We start from the raw sequence: 23,451 nt of genomic DNA, 5'->3' as shown, positions 1-23,451 counted from the left end.
AGGAGGGACTCCATCAGGCCCATATGCCTTATTAGTACTGAGGCCAGCAATCCCAGAAAATACATCAGCTGAAGAAATTTTAATGTTAGCCATGAGGAAGTCAGAGGGGGGGAAGTGATGGAGGAACAGCACCGGAATTGTCTAAGGTGGAATTGGAGGAGCAAGTCTGAGCGAAGAGATCTGCTTAGAAGAAATAGCTACCGAGCCATCAGAGTAGAAAAGAGGAGGGAAGGATGATGAGGTAAAGTTGTTAGAAAGGTTTTTGGCAAGGTGCCAGAAGGAGCGAGAAGAGTTCGAGTTAGAGAGTTGAGAGCATTTTGTACAGATGAAATTATTTTTAGCAGAGCGAAGAACAGACTTAGCATGATTCCGGGCAGAAATGTATAAAAGATGTGATTCAGGGGTGGGTTGGCTCCGGTACGTTTTGTAGACCCTCTCCTTGTTGCGGACAGCATTAGAACAAGCGTGATTAAACCAAGGCTTTCGTGCATTAGTCAAAGGATATGAGAAAGGAATGTATGCTTCCATGCCCGAGAGAATAACCTCAGTAATGTGCAAGGCACACCCAGATGGCTCCTGGCCATGGAAGCAATAATCATTCCAGGGAAAATCAAAGAAGTACTGCCTGAGGGCCTCCTAATCTGCAGCTCCAAAGTGCCAGAGACGACGTTTTTTTGGAGGGTCCGCAGGCCGCACCGGAGCGATAGGACAGGTTAAGGTGATAAGGTTGTAATCGGAGGAGCCCAACGGAGAGAAAAGATTAACAGTGTAAGCAGAAGGATTAGTTGTAAGGAAGAGATCAAGTATGTTGGAGCTCTCTCCAAGGCAGTCAGGGATACGGGTAGGGTGCTGTACAAGCTGCTGTAGGTCATTAAGGATAGAAAAGGTGTAGGCTTGTTCACCAGGTGGATCAGTGAAAGGAGAGGAGAGCCAAAGGTGGTGGTGGACATTGAAATCTCCAAGAATGGAGATTTCAGAGAAAGGAGAATTGGTTAGAATGTGTTCCATCATAGAAGTAAGATAGTCAAAGAATTTTTGATAGTAGAATTAGCAGATAAGTAAACAGCACAGATATATTTAGTCAGAGAATGACAGAAAAGCGAAGCCAGAGTGTAGAGAATTCAGAAGAATTGAGTTCAGGAACACGAGAGCAAGATAAGTTGTTGGGTATATATACAGAACAGTCACCTTTGGCTTTGAAATGAGTATAGAGAAAGTATGAGGATACAGAAAAGGGTTTGCTGTCAGTTGCCTCAGACAGCTGAGTCTCAATTAGGAAAAGAAGGTGAAGTTTAGAGAAGGAGAGGTGGTGCTCAACAGAGCGAAAGTTAGAGGATAGGCCGCGAATGTTGCAGAAATGAAGAAGAAGAGAGTCAGAGAGTGGTTCCAGGCACCTTGAGTCGTCACCGGGAGAGGGGCTGAAGGTGGGGGCATTTATGGTCCTCCCCCCTGGGGACTCCGAGGGTTTGCTATTTGACGCCATTTTTGAAAATTTTGAAAAGGAAGTGTGGTGTGTACTGTGCATGTAGTTTGGTGTTGATAGTTGGAGAAACTTGTATTGGAGAGCTTGCTGGTCTACTCTGTGTTACTAAGACACTGAAAAAGTTCAGCAAAGGGGGATAGTCGGGACCTAGTTCCGAGGGCTGATGAAACGGGAGCTCCAGCTCTCCCTGTCATCGGCTTTCCATCCACCTTGGGAGAACTGCCCTGTTCGACTGGTGTTAACCCACCACGTGGCAGCTATTTTTAGCCCAATGGGTCGCCTCCGTGCCGGCCATGGTTCGACCTTTTTTTTATTGGCTAAAATGATAGATTTTGATGTGGAAACAACGAATTTCACCATTAAAATGCTCACCAAAGCTCAGAAGTGGGTTTTATTGAATCCTGCATACTGTTATACAGGTATACCCGCTCTCTCTCCCTCACCAAGTAGGTGAGAGCCGTTTTCTGTGTAAGGTATACTCTGCTATTTATGCTGGGAAGGTATAGCAATGTTCAGTACACTTTTCTGATTACATATTACTTCAGCATCTATCATAATTTGTGTGTCTTTTTCACTGTGAATGCACTATCTTAACTTACTTGAAGATAGGTACAACCTGACTTCATTAGGTACAGTGCTGGCACTTAAAAGAAGGCATTTACAACTTGACTTCACTATATAGTCCTTACACTTCAAGAAAATATTTACAACTTACTTGAAAATATTAACAAAATGCCTTCACTATGTACAGCACTGGGTGAGGCACACAGGCAGAGTGAGGCAGAGCAAGCGTGAAGGGAGCGAGTGAGTGTATGGCCTGACAGCATGGGGGATGGTAGAGGAACAGTTACTGTACATGCCTGCCAATTTTTACCTGCGAATCTTGAAAAATATGATCACAGTGATTTTTTTTTTTTTTTTTTTTTTTTTTTTTTTAAAACCTTAGGGTTAAGGGACTGAACAGGGAGGCTGCAATGGATCGTGCAGTGTGGAGAGCCGCCATTAGGTGACCAAGGCCGACACATGCAAGCATGTTGGAGCCTTTAAAAACGAAAACGACACTGGCCGCAGAATTATGTCAGACCGTTTTAAAACTGCACTGGCATGTGGCGGGTTAATGAGGAGAGCACGAGGGTGGAAGTGGTGAATGTGTTCAGGAGTGCGAGATATGCCATGATGACATTTTGTGAAGCAACGATGAAATAGTATGAAGTGGAGGAGTGGGGGTGTGTGAAATGTGTATGATCAGGCATGAATGGGCGAGGAAGATGCAAGGAAGAAGTTGCTTTGTTTGATGAATGAAGTGTGGTAGAGTGGAATGTGAGATTACAAGTGTGTCAGCTCGAGGTGTATGTATGTCAAGTTCAAGTTTGAGAAGGTGGAAGTGGCACTGATTGTAGCATATGCACCTTGTGAGGACAGGAGTGAGAGAGAAGACGACGGGTTTGGGGATGAGCTGGATGAACCAGTGGGAGAAATGCCCAGGAGCTATAAAGTGATCGTCATGGGCGATATGAATGGAAGAGTAGGCACTGGTCCTGAGGATAACAGAATGGGTTGTAATGGAGTACCAGGAGAAAGTGATAATGGGAAGCAGCCGAAGAATGTCAGGAAAGGAGGTTGTGCTTTTGTTACTCGTATTTCAAACACAAAGATGCCCGTAAATATACAGGTCTCCCTCGCTTTACGATTGGTATGCTTTCCTAGAAATCGTATATCGAAATATCGTATGGTGAACTTAAGGTTTAATGGGAAAAGTAGGGATGCGTTCCTGGACTCATATATATATATATATATATATATATATATATATATATATATATAAGAAACGCAACACCCATATAAGTGATCTAATATGCAATAATAATGATGCTTTATGTATTGTAGTGCATCTGAATCACATATGAATGTACATTTGCAAATGAAGACATGAAATAGCATAAACGACGACATGAAATATGGTACAGTATGAAGAACAGGAAAAACAGTAATATCCTGGACAGAGATGCACGGAAGGTGTAAGGTGAACAAGCCTGTGGGTAAGACTGGGCAGTGATGCTTTTTTGGGACAATTTGCCATCACAAAAATAACAAGATAATTCACCATCATTAATGAAAACAACTATGGGTGACGCTAGAATATAATTCAGAGGCAACTACGGCGAGGAAGAAACAAGTTAATTATTGACTAAAGGTGCAACCAATAAATAATATCAAAAGCCAACGTTGTTGAACATAGACTTTGATGGATCCCCCTGAAATATAGCTATTAAAGTATTGATTAATTAATAATGAGTATATTTATAGAATGATGGGGTATCGTCCAGGGTGTGAATTGTCCTGACGGGGAATCGTCCAGGGTGTGAATTGTCCAGGGTGTGAATTGTCCTGACAGGGAATTGTCCTGAAGGGGAATCGTCCATGCTTTGAGGGCGAATTGTCCGATGGTGAATTGTCTCTGGACCAGTGATGCTTAGTTAGCGGAAGCGCAGGAAACTGTGTGCACAAGGTGGGTATGCCATGCAACTCTCTGGTGATCTGCCTGTGAGCATTGGATTTCTCCACATTATCAGTCGTAAATGCGGGGGAGCTCAGTCGTAAAACAAACGATTTGTACTAAAGAAGAGTGATCATATATGCGAAATTTCATAAAACTAAACATTGTACAGCGAGGGAGACCTGTACGTGGTTTAGAGGGAACAGGGATTGTGTTGAGAGGAGCCTGATTGATTACGTGCCCGTAGAGAGGTCGATGCTGGGAATGATTGCTGATACAATGGCCGTGAGAGGACAGTGTGGAGGTCTGTCAGTTCATATAATTTCAGTATGAAAGATCAATCTGAGAGGAGTGAGGTGGATCAGGAGAGAGAGGAGCAGTCAGGGAGAAAGTCTGATAGTCAAGAAGCTGAGGATCAGAGAAATGGCAGATGAATACGGAACCAAAGTAGGGGAGGAGTTAGAATCAGTGAATTAGAATGAAATGGATCTGGACAGCCTGTGGAATGCATATAGGGATTGCATAGTTAGAAATGCTAAAGCAGTGTGTGGTGTGGCAACAGTAACAACAAAGAAGAAAGGTATGGCATGGTGGGATGAAGAGGTTAAGAGAGCAGTGGAGGAAAAGAGGAAGTGGCTAGAGTAGTTACAGGACAGGGGTTCAGTTGAAATAAGAACTGAATATATTGAGAGAAAGAAGAACATAGCTAAAGAGAATATTGATGAGAAAAAAGGAGGAGGTAAATGGTGATCTAGGAAGAAAAATGAATGCTAGCTACTCTGAAAATGGGAAATTCTTCTGGAAAGAGGTACGGAAATGTAGAAGTGAAAGCAGAAAGAAATGTGAAGGTGGTAGATTATTAACCTATGGGGATGAAGTAAGGACCAGATGGAAAGAATATTTTGAAAGCCTGATGAATGGGAATAGAGAGAGCAGAGCCACTGTAAACATGATTGGTTTGGGGGGTTTGTGGAGAAGGGATGCAGTGCCAGGAAACATGACCCTCTCACAAGTGAAGAGCGCTGTGAAGCAGCTGAAAAATGGGAAAGCAGCTGGAGTTGATGAGGTGCATGCAGACATGATTAAGTGCAGTGGATAGAGCAGAATGAAGTGCATGTTGGAGATGTGTAAGAAGGCATGGATGAGTGAAACTGTGCCAGCAGGGTGGAAAAGGCTGTGATTGTACCCCTGTACAAAAATAAAAGTTAGCAAAGAGAGTGCAAGAATTATCGTGGCATAAGTTTATTGAGTGTGGTAGGGAAGATATATGGAAGAATTATCTTATTGACAGTGAGAGAGATATCAGAAGTCCTAGTGAGTGATGAACAGGGTGGCTTTAGGAGTAGCAGAGAATGTGTGGATCAAATATTTACAGTGAGACAGATAGTGGGGAAGGCTTGTAAGAAGGACTAAACAGTGTTTATGGCATTCATGGATCTGGAAAAAGCATATGACAAAGTAGACAAAGAAGGATTGTGGATGTTGCACATGTATGGTGTAGATGGTAAGCTGCTAGGTGCCATTAAGAGCATATATTATGGTAGTGAAGCATGTGTAATGGTTAATGCATCTAAGTGAATGCTTCACTATCAGTGTGGGCATGCGACAAGGTTGTGTGATGTCCCCATGGTTTTTCAGTATATATATAGATGGGGTTATGAGAGAAGTAAAAACATGACTGATGGCGAGGGAGATGGCATTGGTGGTGGATGGAATATCTGAAATTTGTTGTATGTTGATGATGCAGTATTACTTGCAAATACTGGTCAAGAACTTGGTAGACTAGTGCAGAGTTTTGCTGATGTCTGTGAGTGTTTTGCCTTGAAAGTAAATGTAGAAAAGAGTAAAGTGATGGATGTTGAGAGAGAAGGTGACTCCCAGTGTGATGTTACAGTGATTGGAGAGATACTGGAATTGGTGAGTGTGTTCAGATACCTGGTACAGTGGTAGAAAAGAAAGGAAAATGTGCAAAAGAAGTGGAAAGTAGAGGGACACAAGGTAGGAAAGTAGCTGGTGCAATGAAGGCCTTGATAAGAAACAGAGGCTTGAGTGTTGCAGCTGCATGAGGCTTACATGAAGGAGTGTTTGGGTCAACTTTAACATATGGATGTGAGACTATGGTGTGGCATGAAAATGAAAAGTCAAGAATGAGAGCAGTCGAGATGGGACTGCAGAGGATGTATGTGGAGTACAGAGAGTGGATAGGACACGGAATAATGTGATTTGTGAAAGATGTGGAGTGAGGAAGTCGGTGGACACTAGAATCGAAGAGAGTGTCCTGAGATGGTATGGTCATGTAGAGAGAATAGATAACAATAGAATGGTGGAAAAGGTATATCTGAGCAAATGGGGAGGAGGGAGGTGAGGTAGACCAAGGAGAAAGTGGAGGGATATGGTGGATGAGTGAGGAAGAGGGGTTTGGATGTCGATGAGGCTAGGGGACTGACAGAGATCGAGCAGGCTGGATGAATATTGTGAGGAGAAGCGAATGATCAGAGATTTGGCACCCCTTTTTAACATGACAGCATCCAGATTGACTCAATCGGATAGGTTTATGTGAAGCTTCAGAATGTGGTGAAAGTTTTTGGTGTATCAGATAGAGCCAGATTCGGGGGCTTGAATGATGAGTGAATGGAAGTGTGGCCCATTGGATTGGGCCGTCTGGACATTGCTACTCCTCACCCTGCCCTAAGAAGGGAAAGGAGGTCCGGATGATGATGATCTTTGAACAGATCTGTTAAAAACAAAATTTCTTCATGATGGTACCTACACCTTTTGATGAGTTCATGGTCATCATATAACTTAAGCGTGTTTTTACTTCCTTGAAACTGCATTGGTGTTTTTGTTGTTGGTCCACCATGATCACTAGGAGTAGGTCTTAAACATCATAGGAGAGGTTGGTTGTTCTTGTTTTATACAAATTTGAGTCCTCTTAACTCTGTAGGGTTTTATGCAGTAACTCTGTGGCTTAGTACCTCTTTTAAGACATTTAAGACCTGCTTCTGACCCTTAGGAGGCTTAGAAGCTTTTATGCATACTGCCTCAGGACGTTAAGCAAACATGCGCTAAATGAGCAGTTCTGTTCAGGTTTTCAGTAATGCAATTCATGTAAAAATATTAACAATATGTATGGCTAGAAATACTGTATACCCTTCATTGCAACAACAGTGGACACAACAGTTCTTTGTGTTTTTAGTACAAGCTACACATTTGTAACATGGTCAGGTGGGATGTGATATATGAAGTCGCAAGTGTCATATTCGTAGCAGCTATTAACTAGGACTTTGTGATAGCTTTTGATTCCTCTGTTGCTTACCACAGCTGTGTACATTTACATTGCTGTAATACTTAAGAGGAAGAGCATTTGGAGGTAGTGATTAAATGAATCATGGCTGACCTGTTATGATGTCATGCACTATCTCCATACAGTGTTTTTACGGAAAAGAAAATAACTCTGCAGTCATTTCCCTAGTCCTCACATTTGCTGGGAATAGTAAGAACAATTTTGGGCTCCATACAGTACATTTGGCCAGTTTTCGCTCTAAACATTCCAGGCTGAAAACGCAGATCTGCTCACTGCAGTTTTTGCAAGGAATGGGTCCACACCACATTCACAACAATTAAAATCAGACAGATCCACAGCTTGTGTGTTGTGTGTTATAGTTGCAACACATCTACAGACTTGTCACACCAGAATTCCCTCCAAAACCTCTTGCTGACACAACCACTGCTACCTCAACTCAGCCCCTTCTCACAAACAGTACCCCTACAATGCTGATGCACACTACCTCAGACACCCAACATTAACATAGTACAACTCAGTGTCAGTGGTTTCTACACAAAACACTACAAATTGAGCACACCGTGCACAGTTCACTCATCGATAAACCATCCATGTGCATGTAGCATGCGCACACACACACACACACACACACACACACACACACACTACCACTCCTGCTACAAATAATACACCACAACTACTACATAAAATACAAAAAAAATATTATGAACAAAATAGTTATACACATAGTCCGTAATCAAAAATACTGTATTTTCCACTATAACCATTTGTTTTCCTGTGATTTGATCATAATAAAAATACACACGAAAAATTTCTACAAAAAATATGGCACTGATTTCATTTAAAAATTTCAGCTTCCATTATTCACGTAAATAGACAGAGCGGTGGCACGAGTTTCCCCCTCCCTCTCTCCACTACATTTTCCACTGTAAATTTTTTTTTTTTTTTTTTTTTTTTTTTTTTTTTTTCTGTGATTTGTACTTTTTCATCATAACAAACATACACATATGGAAATTTTCAGTAAAAAAAATATGGCACTGATTTCATCATGAAAAACTTTCTGCATCTGTTATTCATGTAAATAGAGAGGGGTGGCACGAGGATCGACGTAACTCATTTCCTCCTCCCTTTCTCCACTCCGTACCTCCTCTTCCATCTCCCTACCTTTCCAATATTCACCTCTCCAGGATCATCAATACCCTCTAAACCATTCCCATCATTGGAAATTGCAGATGAACATACAGAGGGAAATGATGGGCGCACAGTGGAGTCACGTCCTCCACCCTCCTCACGTGATGCATAAATATCAACACATTATGGCGGTCGCTTTCTTGAGAGGAAGTCACTTTCGCCACTCACAGTTGGCGATGCCACCTCGAGTAATCTCCCTACCGCTCTATCACTAAGGCCTTTTCTTTCCTGGCCTTTGGACTTCATTGGTGTTGAAGTCAGCGGCTGCTTACGTTCAGCCAAGGATCCGGACACAGGGAAAACTTTTTGCATAGGTCTATCCATTTCAGAGGTAAGCAGGTGACTGGAGCTTGGCTCAGATGTGTGCAGAAGGGTTGCCAGTGGCTGCATGTGTGGAAATAACCCATGGAATATTCAGATGATGCTGTGAAACACTAGATCATGTATATGTGCACCCCAGACGACTCTGGGAGGACATGTAAACACGTCACCCGGAGAGGATGGGTTAATAACGTTACAAAAAATTAATGCGTTGTCATAGTGTATTTCTCTTCATTTCTCGCCCCCCCCTAAATTATTAAAGTTTATCAGAAATTGGGGAATATACTTATAACCAGGTTTTGTGTGTACATTTGTATCTTTCATTTGCATGCAGTAACGACGATATTGCAATATTTTCTGCACATTGCAAATTTGGGGATTACTATGCAGCAAATTTGGAAATGAATTTGCATGATTTTTTTTTTTTTTTTTTTTTTTTTTTTTCCCCCAGGAAATTATTTGGCTTGATCATAGAAGTCAAGTGATACCATGTATGCATACGTTTCATACACGTTATAGGGTAGTGCAGAAGTATTATCTTTATCTATCTATCTATTGCCAGACGCCTTAATCCCGTTAGGGGTGGCCACAGACAAATCGCATCAATATCGCTTTGTCCCACACCATTTCAACACCCTGCTCCCAGCTCACACCCCCTCTCATATATTGTCTTGAAAGTGCAAAATCTCAAAATTCACTTCTGGCGCGGTCGCTTTTGTGGTCTCGAACGCCTCCCAAGGAGAGAGTTAAATATTTGTTTTAAATACTGTATGTTGAAACCCTTGAATGTACTAGTGGCGTGGTGGAAAGCCAAGATATTACAGCCTTGAGCAAAAGTTTGTGGACACCACCCATCCAGCATTGTCCTGACTTCTATGTTTCTCATTCCTCTTCAAATGACTGAGCACCCTTCCTATATATAAACTCTTGTTGCATGCTTCCTTCCGTTATCACATAAAAATATGTTGTGATACATCTTTCAAAGTTAGTCATCAGTGCAGCGTTGGCAAATTTTGCCCACAGCTGTCCCTTTGTTTGCTTCAGTGTGAGAGGGAGACTGGGCATAAGCTTAACTGCCTCTTCACTAAGGCCCAGCAATCCAGCAATGTACTGTGCAACTCCACATGCCACTTAATTCTTCTTCTTCTTCTCACCTTTATTACTCCTCTCTGGGTGTTTGTACACTGAGTGACAAGGCAAATGGTTTCCTGTACACCAGGAAACCATTTACCACTCTGGGTTGTAACCATATAACCTAATTATGACACCTGGTAGTTTAGTGGATAATTCAGATGCTCCGATTAGACTGAGCTGGTGCAGGTTTATATCCAAGGGGTGAGTGATGTTTATTGCTCACATAATGTCACTCAGGGATGAGTGAGGCTGATCACTCATCTTAAATGTCAGGACCAACTTGCCTAGCCCTGTGCTTCTATGCTTCTCATTTGGTAACACTAGATTAGATGATGAATGAATTACTTTTCTCTCCATATCAAGTGGCTGTTCACGGAATATTATGCCCATTGGAACTGTTTAACCAAATCATAGGGTAGTGTGGAGCCATCAGTTGTGCACCTGTTAACTGGGTGGAAATACCTGTGCAGTGTCCATTCAGGAATGAGACCTCCACACTTCTCCCTGCACCTTGCTGTGGTGAGGTACTGTTTGCTGCGGGGGGAACGTTGGTTCAATGCACATGATAGTCTTGCGGGGGTGGTTGCTTGCTTATGAATGATGGGTCTGCTCAGCCAGACAGGCTGGAATACCTCACAATAGGTTTGCTCAGATATACCACTGCATTCACACCACATGCTCATACCATCTACAGTAAGTGCATTTTCTTTGACTCGGATATCCACAGCCTTCTTCAATTCATCTCCCTCATAATCCTGTGCACTTTCCACACTCCATTCACATTCCTCAGCAGGCAAGTGATGGAGAGAGACATGAGAACAGTAATGACTGCTGAAAGGTTGAGTATATCAGATCTGATGTATGCAGATGATAGCTAGCTAATAGTAAACAAACTATGCTGATTGTTGACTAAAGGCTGTTTTCACAGTCGTCCACAACAGCCTACACATCTCTAAACACACATTTTGGTTTTCACAGTTGCCCACAATCAGCCTTCCGAGGCCTTCAGTCAGAGACTGTGTGAGGGCTGAGACTCCCCAACAGATCTACCCAAATCAAATAAAAGAAATGTTATCTAATGCATATCTTTTATCAATGCTTTGAAATAAGATAACTAATTTTGCCGAGATAATTGTTCACCCCGTAAGGAAAATACCTCATAATTTACATGAATGCTAGGCAACTTACTGGATTTTATTTCACAGCCTTTTGAAGCCTCCACGACAAATGAACCTTAAAGAAATAAAAACAGTTGTCTAATGCATATTTTCATTAAAATTTTAATATCAGCTGCTCAGTGTATTGATGATGTAACTAACACACCATGTTTAGAATATACCTGATGTTTGTGCACTAATACAATACCATACCTGTTAATAACCTAAACCATCACTCATGTGAATTGTTTTTATTTTTGTGTTTCATACAGCACTCAGCATTCATCACCTTTCAACTCCCAGTGTTTAAGTAGGTGTGTGTTGAGGTTGCTGTTTGCCCCTACATATCATGACATTTCTTATTCTTTATTTTTTTGCTGCCTTCAGATGAATTACTTCATTTCTGCATACATTAGTAAGAGTTGTGTGAAGTGGATTTTTCAGTTAAACTGTTCACCACATGCATCACATCCCAATTTCTTAATTTTTTCAACAAATGGAAGGTGCTGGCTGAGGTGACTTTTCCCTCTATGGTGGTACCACTCTAAACTGGCGGTTTGGGTGGGGCACGAACCTCTGTACAGTGTTGCCATGTTTTCCATACCCGCGATACCCCGCCACCCCCCCTCTCTCTCCCTCTCTCTCTCTCTCTCTCTCTCTCTCTCTCTCCTGGGGGGAGATGTGCATCATCCTAGAGAATTTTGTTTCTTTTATGTGTCTTATAAACTTGTGCTTTCATTTCTTTATTTTGTTTTTTATTATTGTTTTACACATGGCGCCAGATGACCTCGGTGCTGTGGTGCCTTGATTTTTCATCCAGTCATTCTCGCCTTCCTTCCTTCCCTCCCTTCATCTTTCCCTCAGCTTGACAATGCACTCAACACTGCCCATGGCCTGCCTTCTCTTTCTCTCTCTCTCCGGGGGGGAGATGTGCGTCACTCTTGGGAATTTTGCTTCTTTTATGAGTGACTTATAAACTTGTGCTTTTATTTCTTTATTTTGTTTTTATTATACCTGATTATATTAAAAAATATTATTGTTTTACATATGGCGCCAGATGACCTCACTGTTGTGGGGACATTTGTTTTTATTCAATCACTCTCTCCCTCCTTCCTTCCCTCCCTTCCTCCATCTCTCACTCAGCTGTACTCAACACTGCCCCTGGTCTGCCTCTCCCCCCCCCCCCTGTCTTTCATCTGTGGTATTTTAGGATACATTTTGGTTATTTTCTAGTACGTTATAATGTACATATTGTAAATTTGACTTTATTTCCACACCACCCAGGAGGTAAAGGTCATGGCGTGTTTTTTTTTTTTTTTTTTTTTTTTTCCTCCAAGGTGTCCCCAAACAGGCTCGCAGGTCGGACTGGGTGTGTGTGAGTGTTGCCGCTTACAAGGGTTTAATGTATTATTTTTTTTACTAAGAAATTGGCATATTTTTACTTATATTCCTGCACATTATCTTATAATTAAAATTGACATTATTACTATCTATCTATTGCCAGACTCCTCAATCCCGTTTGGGGTGGCCACAAACAAATCGCCTCCAAGTCGCCCTGTCCCCTGCCATTTCACTGCCCTGCTCCCATTTCACACACCCCTCTCTCATATACCTCTCCACCCCATATCTCCATCTCATCCTCGGCCTCCCCCTTCCTCTTCCCCCCTCCACCTCACTCGCATACACTCTCTTCGTCAGTCTTTCACCCTCCATCCTCTCCACATGGCCAAACCACCTCAGTGTGTTCCTCGTAACGCTTCCTATCACATCCACATCCACACCCACACCACAACGCTCCTTTATATCCTCATTCGTCAGCCTGTCTCTCCATGTGACTCCACAGGCTCCTCTTAAATAACTCATTTCCACTGCTCTCACTCTTGACTTGTGTCCTTCCAACAACGTCCAAGCTTCACTTCCATACGTTAGAGTTGGTATCACAATACTGTCATGTAGTAACTTTTTCACTTCCATGCTTTCAAAGAACCAGCAACCTTTCTTCCCTGCTGTACCCTTTCAAGCACTTCACCCTCCAAACCTCGATCCTTACTCATCACACTACCCAAGTACTTAAACGTATTCACATTTTCCAATTCCTCACCATCCAACCTCGCTGTACATTCACTGACTTCACCTCTCTCAAAGACCATCACTTTACTCTTCCCTACATTCACCTTTAGATTCCATTTCTTATACACTTTCCCAAACTCATCCACCAAGCCTTGCAGCTCCCCTTCATCTTCACTCAACAACACAGTATCATCTGCAAACAACAGTACAGGGAGTTTCCAAACATTATCCTCTCTCACCAGGGCCACTCCAACATCCACTACCCTACCTTGTACCTATTTTATTACCCCATCCATGTACAGATTGAACAACCATGGAGACATGACACATCCCTGTTTCAACCCAACTTCCAAAGAGAAAAATTCACTTAGTTCACCATCGACACGCACTGCAGCCTTTGCACCATCATACATACTCTTCACGGCATTCAACAACTTCCCATCTACTCCATATATTCTTAACACTTTCCACAGTCCTTGTCTATCCAGCCTGTCATATGCTTTCTCCAAATCCATGAAAGCCACATACAACTTCTTTCCCTTCTCTAGAAACTTTTCCACTAAATATCTAAGAATGAATATCTGATCTACACAACCTCTTCCCTTCCTAAAGCCTCCCTGTTCTTCTCCAACTAATTTCTCTGTTCTTTCTCTAACTCTGTCAATAAGTATCCTACCATACACTTTTCCTATTATACTAAGAAGACAAATGCCCCTATGATTACCACACACTTCTTTTTCCCCTTTTCCTTTGTACACGGGAATAATTATATCTGACTTCCAATCCCCCGGGACTCTACCTTCCTCCCAGGCCAATCTGCACATCTTCCACATCGATTCTACTACTATCTCTCCCCCATGCTTCAGCATTTCACCACACACTCCATCAATTCTTGGGGCTTTCCCCGATTTAACTTTCTTCATTGCTTCCACAACTTCTATCCTACTGATTTCTTCCTGTCTTCTCACCTCCCTCCTTCTCCCAGCCATTCCCCAGCCACTTACACTTGCATTACTTCCTTCCTCTATGTTCAACAACCCCAGAATTACGGTAACAGCCAATAAAAGTGACTACTTTTTTTTTTAGCAGCACTTTAAAATATTTATGCCACGTTTCTGTATTGCTGTATAAATATTTTACGCAGAATAGGTTTACTGTTCTTTCATATATTATAATACACACGTTACCATTGTAATCTTTTGTGTTTATCTTATTGTTATGCCTTTTACATATATTAGAGCCGTTCACATTGCGGGTATGGAAAACGTGGCAACACTGTACAGAGGTTCGTTCCCCACCCAAACCGCCAGTTTAGAGTGGTACCACCATAGCAGTTTACAACATCCATGTTTTGGCCACCTGGAACTATCAGCCCTACCTCATCAGTAGAGGCAGACGTCTCCGTGTTGGTAAGCTCCCGAGAGCCATTCGGAGGAACTGTGAAATCCAAAGGTGCATTTGGTTCAGGCCTGACCCACGTTTGGGACTGAAAGGTTAGGGATGATTGTGAAAACTATCCTAGTTCTTAATGGCTACGAAAGTAAATGGGGATATGAGTAAAGTGGTGGTTGTTGAGAGAGAAGGTAATCTCTAGTATAATGTTTTGGTAAGTAGAGACTTGAATTGGTGAGAGTTTAAGTGCCTGGGTACATTGACAGGTAAATGTGCATAGGAGATGGAAAGTAGAGAGACACAGGGAAGGAAAGTGGCTGGTGCAATGAAGGCCATGGTATGGGATGGAGGCCTAAGTGTAATCGGCTACAAGAGGATTGCAGGATGAGTATTAATAGCCACACCAACATAAAACTGAAAGTCAGGAGTTAGAGTGGTGGAAATGGGATTCTTGAGAAATGTCTGTGGAGTGCAGAGTGGACAGAGTAAAGAAATAATTTCTGAAATGTGTGCAGTAAGGAAATCTATGGACAATGGAGTCAAAGAATGTGACAGTCATTGAATTGACTATGCAGTAGGTAATCTACATTGCTGCATGTGGACAGGTGTACTGATCATGTGGAGCCAGGATTCTGGCAACTTGAATGATGAATGAATCTGTGTGGCCCATTTCATTGGACATGTGGAATAGTTTTTCTTATATTCTTTTCTTTTTTGGCTTCTGTACCCTACCTCACCCCACCTGTGAATGGGGAAAAAAGAAACTGATGATGAACTGTACTGAAGAGAGTAATGCCAAAAGAACCAGGTGATGAACTGTACTGTAGAGAATAATGCCAAAAGGACCAGGTCACATTAAGCTAGCTGGAAAAGTGTAAGATTATTGTTATATAATGTGTGATGAGTATTTGTCAGTTCCCGATTGGAAGTTGGTTTTTCAGCATGGAGGTTGATACTGTTTCTGTCCATAATAAGGAAGGTATGCAGTATTTTGTGCATTCTGATCATAACTAGAAATGGGCAAAGTGACTTAAGCTAAGACTGGCAGCTCAGTATCTTGCATTTTCCATCATTGACTGATAATTTTGAGTGGTAGGTGGGAGCACTCACCATCCGCTCACTTGATATAGTGCTGCTTTGGGTGTCTGCCCTTTTCTCTCTTCCATCCGTCCTCTTCTGTCTTTCTTTCCTTCAGTCTTTCTTCTGCCTACGAGTAACTTAACACTTCCTCTTCTGTCTGTCTTTCCTTCATTCATTCCTTTCCTTCTGCCGATGGGTAACTATACACTGAGTGACAAGTCAAATGCACCAGGAAGCCATTTACTATGCTTGGTGGTAACCATATAACCAAATTATGATGCCTGGTGGTTTGGTGGGTAATTAAGGTGCTCCTGTTGGATTGAGCCTGTGTAGGTTTATATTCAAGGAGTGGTTGGGGTTTATTGCTCACGTAATGCCACTCAGGGATGACTGAGGCTGGTCACTCTCATTTTAAATATCAGGACCAACTTGCCTAGCCCCGGGTTCCTACACTTCTCATGGGACAATGTGGGATTTGGTGATGAATGGGTGGATGGACTCATAATTTTCACTGGCGCACCTCTTCCTAATTATGAAGAATCACATGAGGATCTTGATAGTAGTTGTCGCTGATAAGATGAATCCCACACTTGAACACACATTTCGTTACCTCTTTTGTAATTATGTGCCAACACCTAACATCCATGCATCATCCAATCCAATATTGTCCCAAGAGGAGCACGGGAGCCTTGGGCTAGGCAAGTTGGTCCTGATATTTTAGCTGAGAGTGACCAGCCTCGCTCATCCCTGATTGGCATTACAAAAGCTGGAAACCTGAACCACTCCTAGCATATAAACCTACACAGGCTCAGTCTGATTGAAGCTCTGTAATTACTCACTAAACCACCAGGCCCCACAATTTGGCTACATGTTTACCACCCAGCGTAGTAAATGGTTTCTTGGTGTTCAGGAAACTGCTTGGCTTGTCGCTCAGTGTAGAGTCACCCATAGACAGATAGAAGAGGAAAGAAAGCAAGACAGAAGAGGGAGTGTAAAGTCACCCATAGACAGAAAACAGAGGAAAGAATGAAGGAAAGAAGGACAGAAGAGGATGGAAGGAAGAGAGGAAAGGGCATACACCAGAGAGCAGCACTACACCAAGTGAGTGGATGGTAAGTGCCCCCACCTACCACCAAACACTTGATGCATTCCTATTTGGTATCTTCATTCTTTACTTTTGCTCGTCACATTTTCAAGCACTATTCCTTCTCAGCTCACTGCCAAAAACCAGTCATATAATACTTTCATAATTTTCTTCATCAGCTCATCAAAACAGTCTTTTCTTCTGCTGCTTACTTCACTTTTGTTAGTGTTCTACCCCTCTCATCTTTTTTTAAGTTTTAGAGTACAGTGGCCTAGTGTCTAGTACAATAACAATAGATCAGACAGCACTGCCATACTAGACCTAATAGGGAAAAGTATGTAGATTAGGCAAAACTGTGATTTAAGGCACAAGATTGCCTAGAATGTTGTAGACAGTGATAAACAAACACATGAAATTGCATCTTGTTTTGATGAATAGTGGCAATTACACACACACACACTGAAATACTGAATATTTTGAATGTCTACTGTACTGCAGGTGATCAGAACTAAAGAAATTCATTTATGGACACAAGTCCACTAGTTTTTCATTGTTTTTCCTAAATCATCATTTACAGCAAAACCTTGATATAACGGACTCCAATAAATCGGAATTCACTTTTATCGGAATCGAGAAGCTACCAAAGTAAATTCTCATACAGTAGTCTCTCAATTATCCGACGTAATAGAGCCAAAGGCATGTCCGGGTAGTGGCAGTCTCCAGTTAATTAACAATATCCCCCCTACCATGCCCAGACACTACCTAATCTCCAACCTATACCTAACCTATTTGCACAGTACCTCTGCTTACTTTGGCAGTGTTTTTTGGTCATTCAGGCATATTTAGACATCAAAACACACACAGGAATATCCAAAGTAATGCTAAACACCGAGAAAACCATACCAAAAAAAAAAAAAAAATAACCAAAAAACACCTAACCCATACACTAGTGTATGTACAGCACCCCTCCAAATTTTAGCACTGTTTTCAGATTAGTCTGTCATATTTAGACATAACAAACCTAGGAATATCCAAAGTAATAATAAGCAAGAAGACCATTTAAAAAAAAAAATGAAAACCAAAATCACCCTACCTATTCACGATTGTATGTGCAGTACCCCTCCTAATTTTGGCACTGTTTTCAGTCAGTCTGTCACATCAAAACACACACAGGAATATTCAAAGATAAGAATATTCAAAGTAATGCTAAACAAAAAAACCATGAAAAAAAAATGCACTACTGTATGTACAGTACCCCTCCCAGTTTTGGCACTGTTTTCAGGTCAATCTGCCATATTTAGACATCAAAACACACATAGGATTATCCATATTAGTGCAAGACACCAAGGAAACAATGCATTAAAAAAAAAAAAAAAAACTCAGGATAGTTGGGTAATCGGTTATCTGACACCAATGATAGCTGTTCCCGGGCCACAAAAAAAATTCGACAGGCAAATAGGCCACCGAAAATTGGTATAAATGGTATCCCATCATCTTCATTGGTGGTTATACTCTAAGATAATAAAAACAGGAAACTGATGAGTAAAAGTACAGAAATGCAGTGAGAATGAATAGTGTTCAGGAGTAAACCTTACCCTCATACAACTTCCCACCATCCTTTTGCAAGATTTTGCTTGCAGCTTCCAAGAGTTAAGCACATGTCTAGATGCAGAATTTCATGAGCTTTCTCTTGGTCACGTCAGAATTTCAATACGATCAATAGTATTCAAATAAATAGCAAAAAATAAAATAAATAAATAAAAGTGTCAGTGTGCTCCGCCTGAAGGGGGTGGAAGGACTAGAGTGAGGGTGGAACTAGGAGGGTATGGAGGAGGGACACTGAGCTCTATAGTATGGAGAGGCTTTCTCATGGATAGCACCGCATAATATGTGTGTCCGCCGCCAAGGTGGCACTGGTGTAGCGGCAGCCATGTTACACCACGCCTGATGCCCGCATTTTTGTACTGAGCTGCTCAGTGGGTTTTTGAAAGCAGCCGATGATTCCACAAATATAGCGCCATGCTCCACTGTGCAGTTTACAGATGCAAAAATAGGCAGAGGAATTCATCGATGAGAGATGGCATTACATTTCACAAGTATGAAATATATCTTGTTGGTAATTCTGTAAGATTACTACCCCCTGGCTTGGGGAGGAACAGGAAGATTCTTTCCCAGTAGCCCTGCATGAATGAGGCAACTAAAGGGGGGCCATTTATCTCCAGTCTTCCTCTCTATGTCCTCATCTCTTATGTTTACACTGTCTTGTAGATACCTGTGTTTCCGTGTTTCCTCCAGCCTTTATCATTTGGACATTCGGTTTCAAGATATGGATAGCCTAAGGACTTCCCACACCATTACTTTAACGTAGAACATTTTCAACATCACTATCAGTTTCAATGTTAATACCACACCATCTCTTCCTTTTCTGCCATTACTTTTCTCTGTCTTAGTGCCATAAAGACTAAATTCTGCACAGCAGCAACCTATGGTGTTGTTTCATACTCATTGGTTTCATGTACCCCATATAATTTGTTGAACTAGGCAGGAAACAAAAAAAAAATCCATGTAAGTTTTTGTATTTTAAGCTATGAGTATGGGTGTTTCAATATGGCGGCCAGTCACACGCTTGCAGTGGAGGTAGCCTCTCCATACAATAGAGCTTACTGAGGAGGGACGGGAGGGGGGAGAAGTGAGGCTGTGGGCAGGGTTTTCACCCTTCTGTCATGAGGCAAACAGGCACCTTTACAGTACATTTACACGTGGCTTGCGGTCTGTTATATGCCCTGTGACCATGCAGAAACACAACTCCCAGTGATCAGGCAACTTTGGACGTTCGATAGAGAGGTGGCCAGCCACGGCACTGAACTTGTATTTGTGGCTTGCAATCTGTGTTACACTGTCGGTGGCAGTTAGGAAAGACTTTGCCCAGTGGCTGCGTGACTTGGGACATTCGGTGGGGATGCATACGGTCGTTTTGACACTGCTTGTGGGTCACAGTCGTATTACTCGGGTGCTGGAGGTTCGTTGAGAATGATCAGACAGGCGCACAACTCTGACCATTCGTACAGGGGCAGACAGACATTTTAGCTCTGGTTGTGGGTTACGGCCTACTTCCCACTCACGGCTTGAGCCCAGCGGCCACGATACTGAATGTTTGAACATGTCAGCTGGCCAGCCGAAGTTCTCGGGGACCTTTTCATCCAGATAATAGCAAGTAAATTTGGATAATGGTTTTATAGAGCCAGGGTCCAGCTTTTGGATAATAAACAGATCCAGATACTGCACGTCCAGGTAAATGAGGGTTTACTGTATGCAGATATTGGAAAAAGTCCGATAAAGCCAGAAGCAGTCCGGACTGCCAGACCACTTAAGCAATGTTAACCATCATAAGGTAAATAAAAGACATATTTATCAGTGTACAGTACAATATTGTTATACAGTAAGACCACACTATAATGGACTAATTGGGGCCCAAACCATTCCGAAAAATGCGAAATTCCGATAAAAGCAACATCCATACTTCCTCCTGCTAACCCGGACTTTTTCCAATATATCAGACATAGTCCTGATAGCATGAATGGTTTTTAAACTGTTTTAACAACCTTTGCAGTACTGTACTGTGTTATAACTTCACTACATTAATCCCTTAACTGCGGGCTTGTTTTGCTTTTTCTCCTGGCTCCCGCGAGCATATTCGCGCTCCGACAGACTGTCTAAAAATATTTGCCAAGAATCAGTTATTAGTCCTAGAATATTAAAATCACATATGCTTATGGCACATACCTTCAGCTTTCTCCTGGGGTGTTTGTTGAGCCTTCGTCGAGTACTGTAGGACTTGTGGAGACCTCTGAAGTTGGGTAACGAAGTTTCCACTTTACACTTCCCGACAATCCGTAATGTGATTACCACAGCCTGATATTATCACTAGAAACACTATTCTGTGATTTTCAAATAGTTTGGAATCTATACTCCAAAAAAAAAAAAACCTGTGAAAGCAATGAAAATTACGAGGGAATATGACCTTCCCACCTGACATCGTTCGCCGCTGGTGTTCTGTCATTTATTATTCATAAAAACACTCACAGTTTATTTCAATTACTATATAAGACTTATATATATCTACAGTCTTTATCCATAAGTTTCCTTCAGTAATAGTAGTTTATTGTCACCGTAGGGATTCAATTTCTCTTTCAGTAAAATACATAGCGTTCAGTTTCTCGTCCTGTATACTAGCGTTGAGAGTGAATGTCACTTTCACCTTCATTCTCATAACTCATAGTATTCATACATGCTAGAGTGAAACTTTTAGTTTCATTACTCCTAGTATATATACTTGTATTCTTATAATACTACTCATTTACATTTCTATTTATGTTCTCTATTTTATTTCCATTATTTATATTTCTATTTTATTTACACTGTGTTATGCACTGTCACTTGAAGTAACTTATAAAACTATTTTCCACTGTTCACTTATATTTACATTCATTGCTTTCACTTGCTGTTTACACATTATTTACAGTTCCACTTGCACTGTTTTACTCACCAGAAAGATTTTAGTCACTCTCTATCAATTGTCAGCCCTTTACCTCTTTCCACACGAGGTTTAGTAGGGGGTAGAGGTCACAGGGCCCTTTTGCATGGGGCTAAAAAGCAGCAGAAGTTAGCAGGAGCAAATCCGACGTACTTTCACCTTGAAAGATGACAGTAAACTGGCCTACCTAGGGAGAATGCATTACTGCCAATGTCAGCCTCGTGAGAGCTGCTAATATATAGTTATGAAATGATTGGCAGGAAATCTAGACAATACATTATAAATTAGGTAGTTCCAGGTGAATGTAAATATCACTTAGGCTTCTCCCTTCCCTCCTTGTATTTATTTTTAATACGAGAATAGATTATACAGCATATTTCAAGGGGAAATAAACAGCGAAAAGTAGCGAACGAGTGCACGTGAGGTGTTGTCAGGTGATAATTTGCCAATTCCAGGTGTGTGTCTCTATCACTTACCTTATTTCTTTTTGGTATATATTATTTGGTATAAGAATAGGGCTTAGGGCTTATTTCAATGGATGGAATCAGTGGAAAACTCTAGGGAATATTTACTTAGGTAGAATACAGTGTGGTGGCCTGCAATAATTAGGTAGTTCCAGGTGAATGTAAATATCACTTAGGCTTCTCCCTTTCTTTCTTATATATATTTTTATTACGAGAATAGATTATACAGCATATTTCTATCTATCTATCTATTGCCAGACGCCTCAATCCCGTTTGGGGTGGCCACAAACAAATCGCCTCCAAGTCGCCCTGTCCCCCGCCATTTCACTGCCCTGCTCCCAACTCACACACCCCTCTCTCATATACCTCTCCACCCCATCCCTCCATCTCATCCTCGGCCTCCCCCTCCCTCTTCCCCCCTCCACCTCACTCACATACACTCTCTTCGTCAGTCTTTCACCCTCCATCCTCTCCACATGGCCAAACCACCTCAGTGTGTTCCTCATAATGCTTCCTATCACATCCACATCCACACCACAACGCTCCTTTATATCCTCATTCGTCAGCCTGTCTCTCCACGTGACTCCACAGGCTCCTCTTAAATAACTCATTTCCACTGCTCTCACTCTTGACTTGTGTCCTTCCAACAATGTCCAAGCTTCACTTCCGTACGTTAGAGTTGGTATCACAATACCGTCATGTAGTAACTTTTTCACTTTCATGCTCACTTCCCTGTTCCTTATCACTGCTTTCAAGGAACCAGCAACCTTTCTTCCCTGCTGTACCCTTTCAAGCACTTCACCCTCCAAACCTCCATCCTTACTCATCACACTACCCAAATACTTAAACGTACTCACATTTTCCAATTCCTCACCATCCAACCTCTCTGTACATTCACTAACTTCACCTCTCTCAAAGACCATCACTTTACTCTTCCCTACATTCACCTTTAGGTTCCGTTTCTTACACACACTCTCAAACTCATCCACCAAGCCTTGCAGCTCCCCTTCGTCTTCACTCAACAACACAGTATCATCTGCAAACAACAGTACAGGGAGTTTCCAAACACTATCCTCTCTCACCAGAGCCACTCCAACATCCACTATTTCAAGGGGAAATAAACAGCGAAAATTAGCGAACGAGTGCATGTGAGGTGTTGGCAGGTGATAATTAGCCAGTTCCAGGTGTATGGCACTCTCACTTACCTGATTTCTTTTTTGTATATATTATTTGGTATAAGAATAGGGCATAGGGCTTATTTCAAAAGATGAAATCAATGGAAAATTCCAGGGAAGATTTACTTAGCGTAGTACGGCCGGTCAGGCGAGAGGAGACGGTAATGGAGGGGAGGTAGGGAGGGGAGTCAAGAACGGGGAGAAATGGCTAAATTGTCAACAATGGATGGGAGTACAGATGAGATTAGGAGTGCTGACTAGTGTTGGACATTGGCAGTACTGATAGATGATACAAGCCCCCACTTGAAAGCCCGGGCGAATTCAAAGTAACACAGAATCGCAAAAGTGATACCCCGAGGTATGATCCCTTGCTCCCAAGCGTCACGAAAGTGATGCCCTGCTGTGAAGGGGTTAATCAAGTGGTATAATATATATAATAATACTGTACTGTACACTGATAAGCATGTCTGTAGTGAACTTAGCTGAAGTGGTCAGGCAGTCCGGACTGCTTCTGGCTTTATCAGACTTTTTCCGGTTTATGGGAATTTAGTCCGGTAGCTCCTCG

The 23,451-nt window shown here is 41.9% G+C and overlaps 1 long non-coding RNA gene across 5 annotated transcripts in view; it reads left to right on the top strand.

The window, feature by feature from the left end:
- LOC145405244 (uncharacterized) overlaps positions 1 to 23,451 on the top strand; it is a 92,801-nt gene that overhangs the window by 32,595 nt on the left and 36,755 nt on the right. The gene's annotated exons all lie outside the window — the stretch shown is intronic.

The sequence above is a fragment of the Coenobita brevimanus genome, chromosome 66 (genome assembly GCF_032717465.1).
Source record: "Coenobita brevimanus isolate Jiangsu-jjx chromosome 66, ASM3271746v2, whole genome shotgun sequence".
Lineage (NCBI taxonomy): Eukaryota > Metazoa > Arthropoda > Malacostraca > Decapoda > Coenobitidae > Coenobita > Coenobita brevimanus.
Note: the sequence above shows the minus strand (reverse complement) of the source record. Positions and strands in the feature narration are given on the sequence as shown.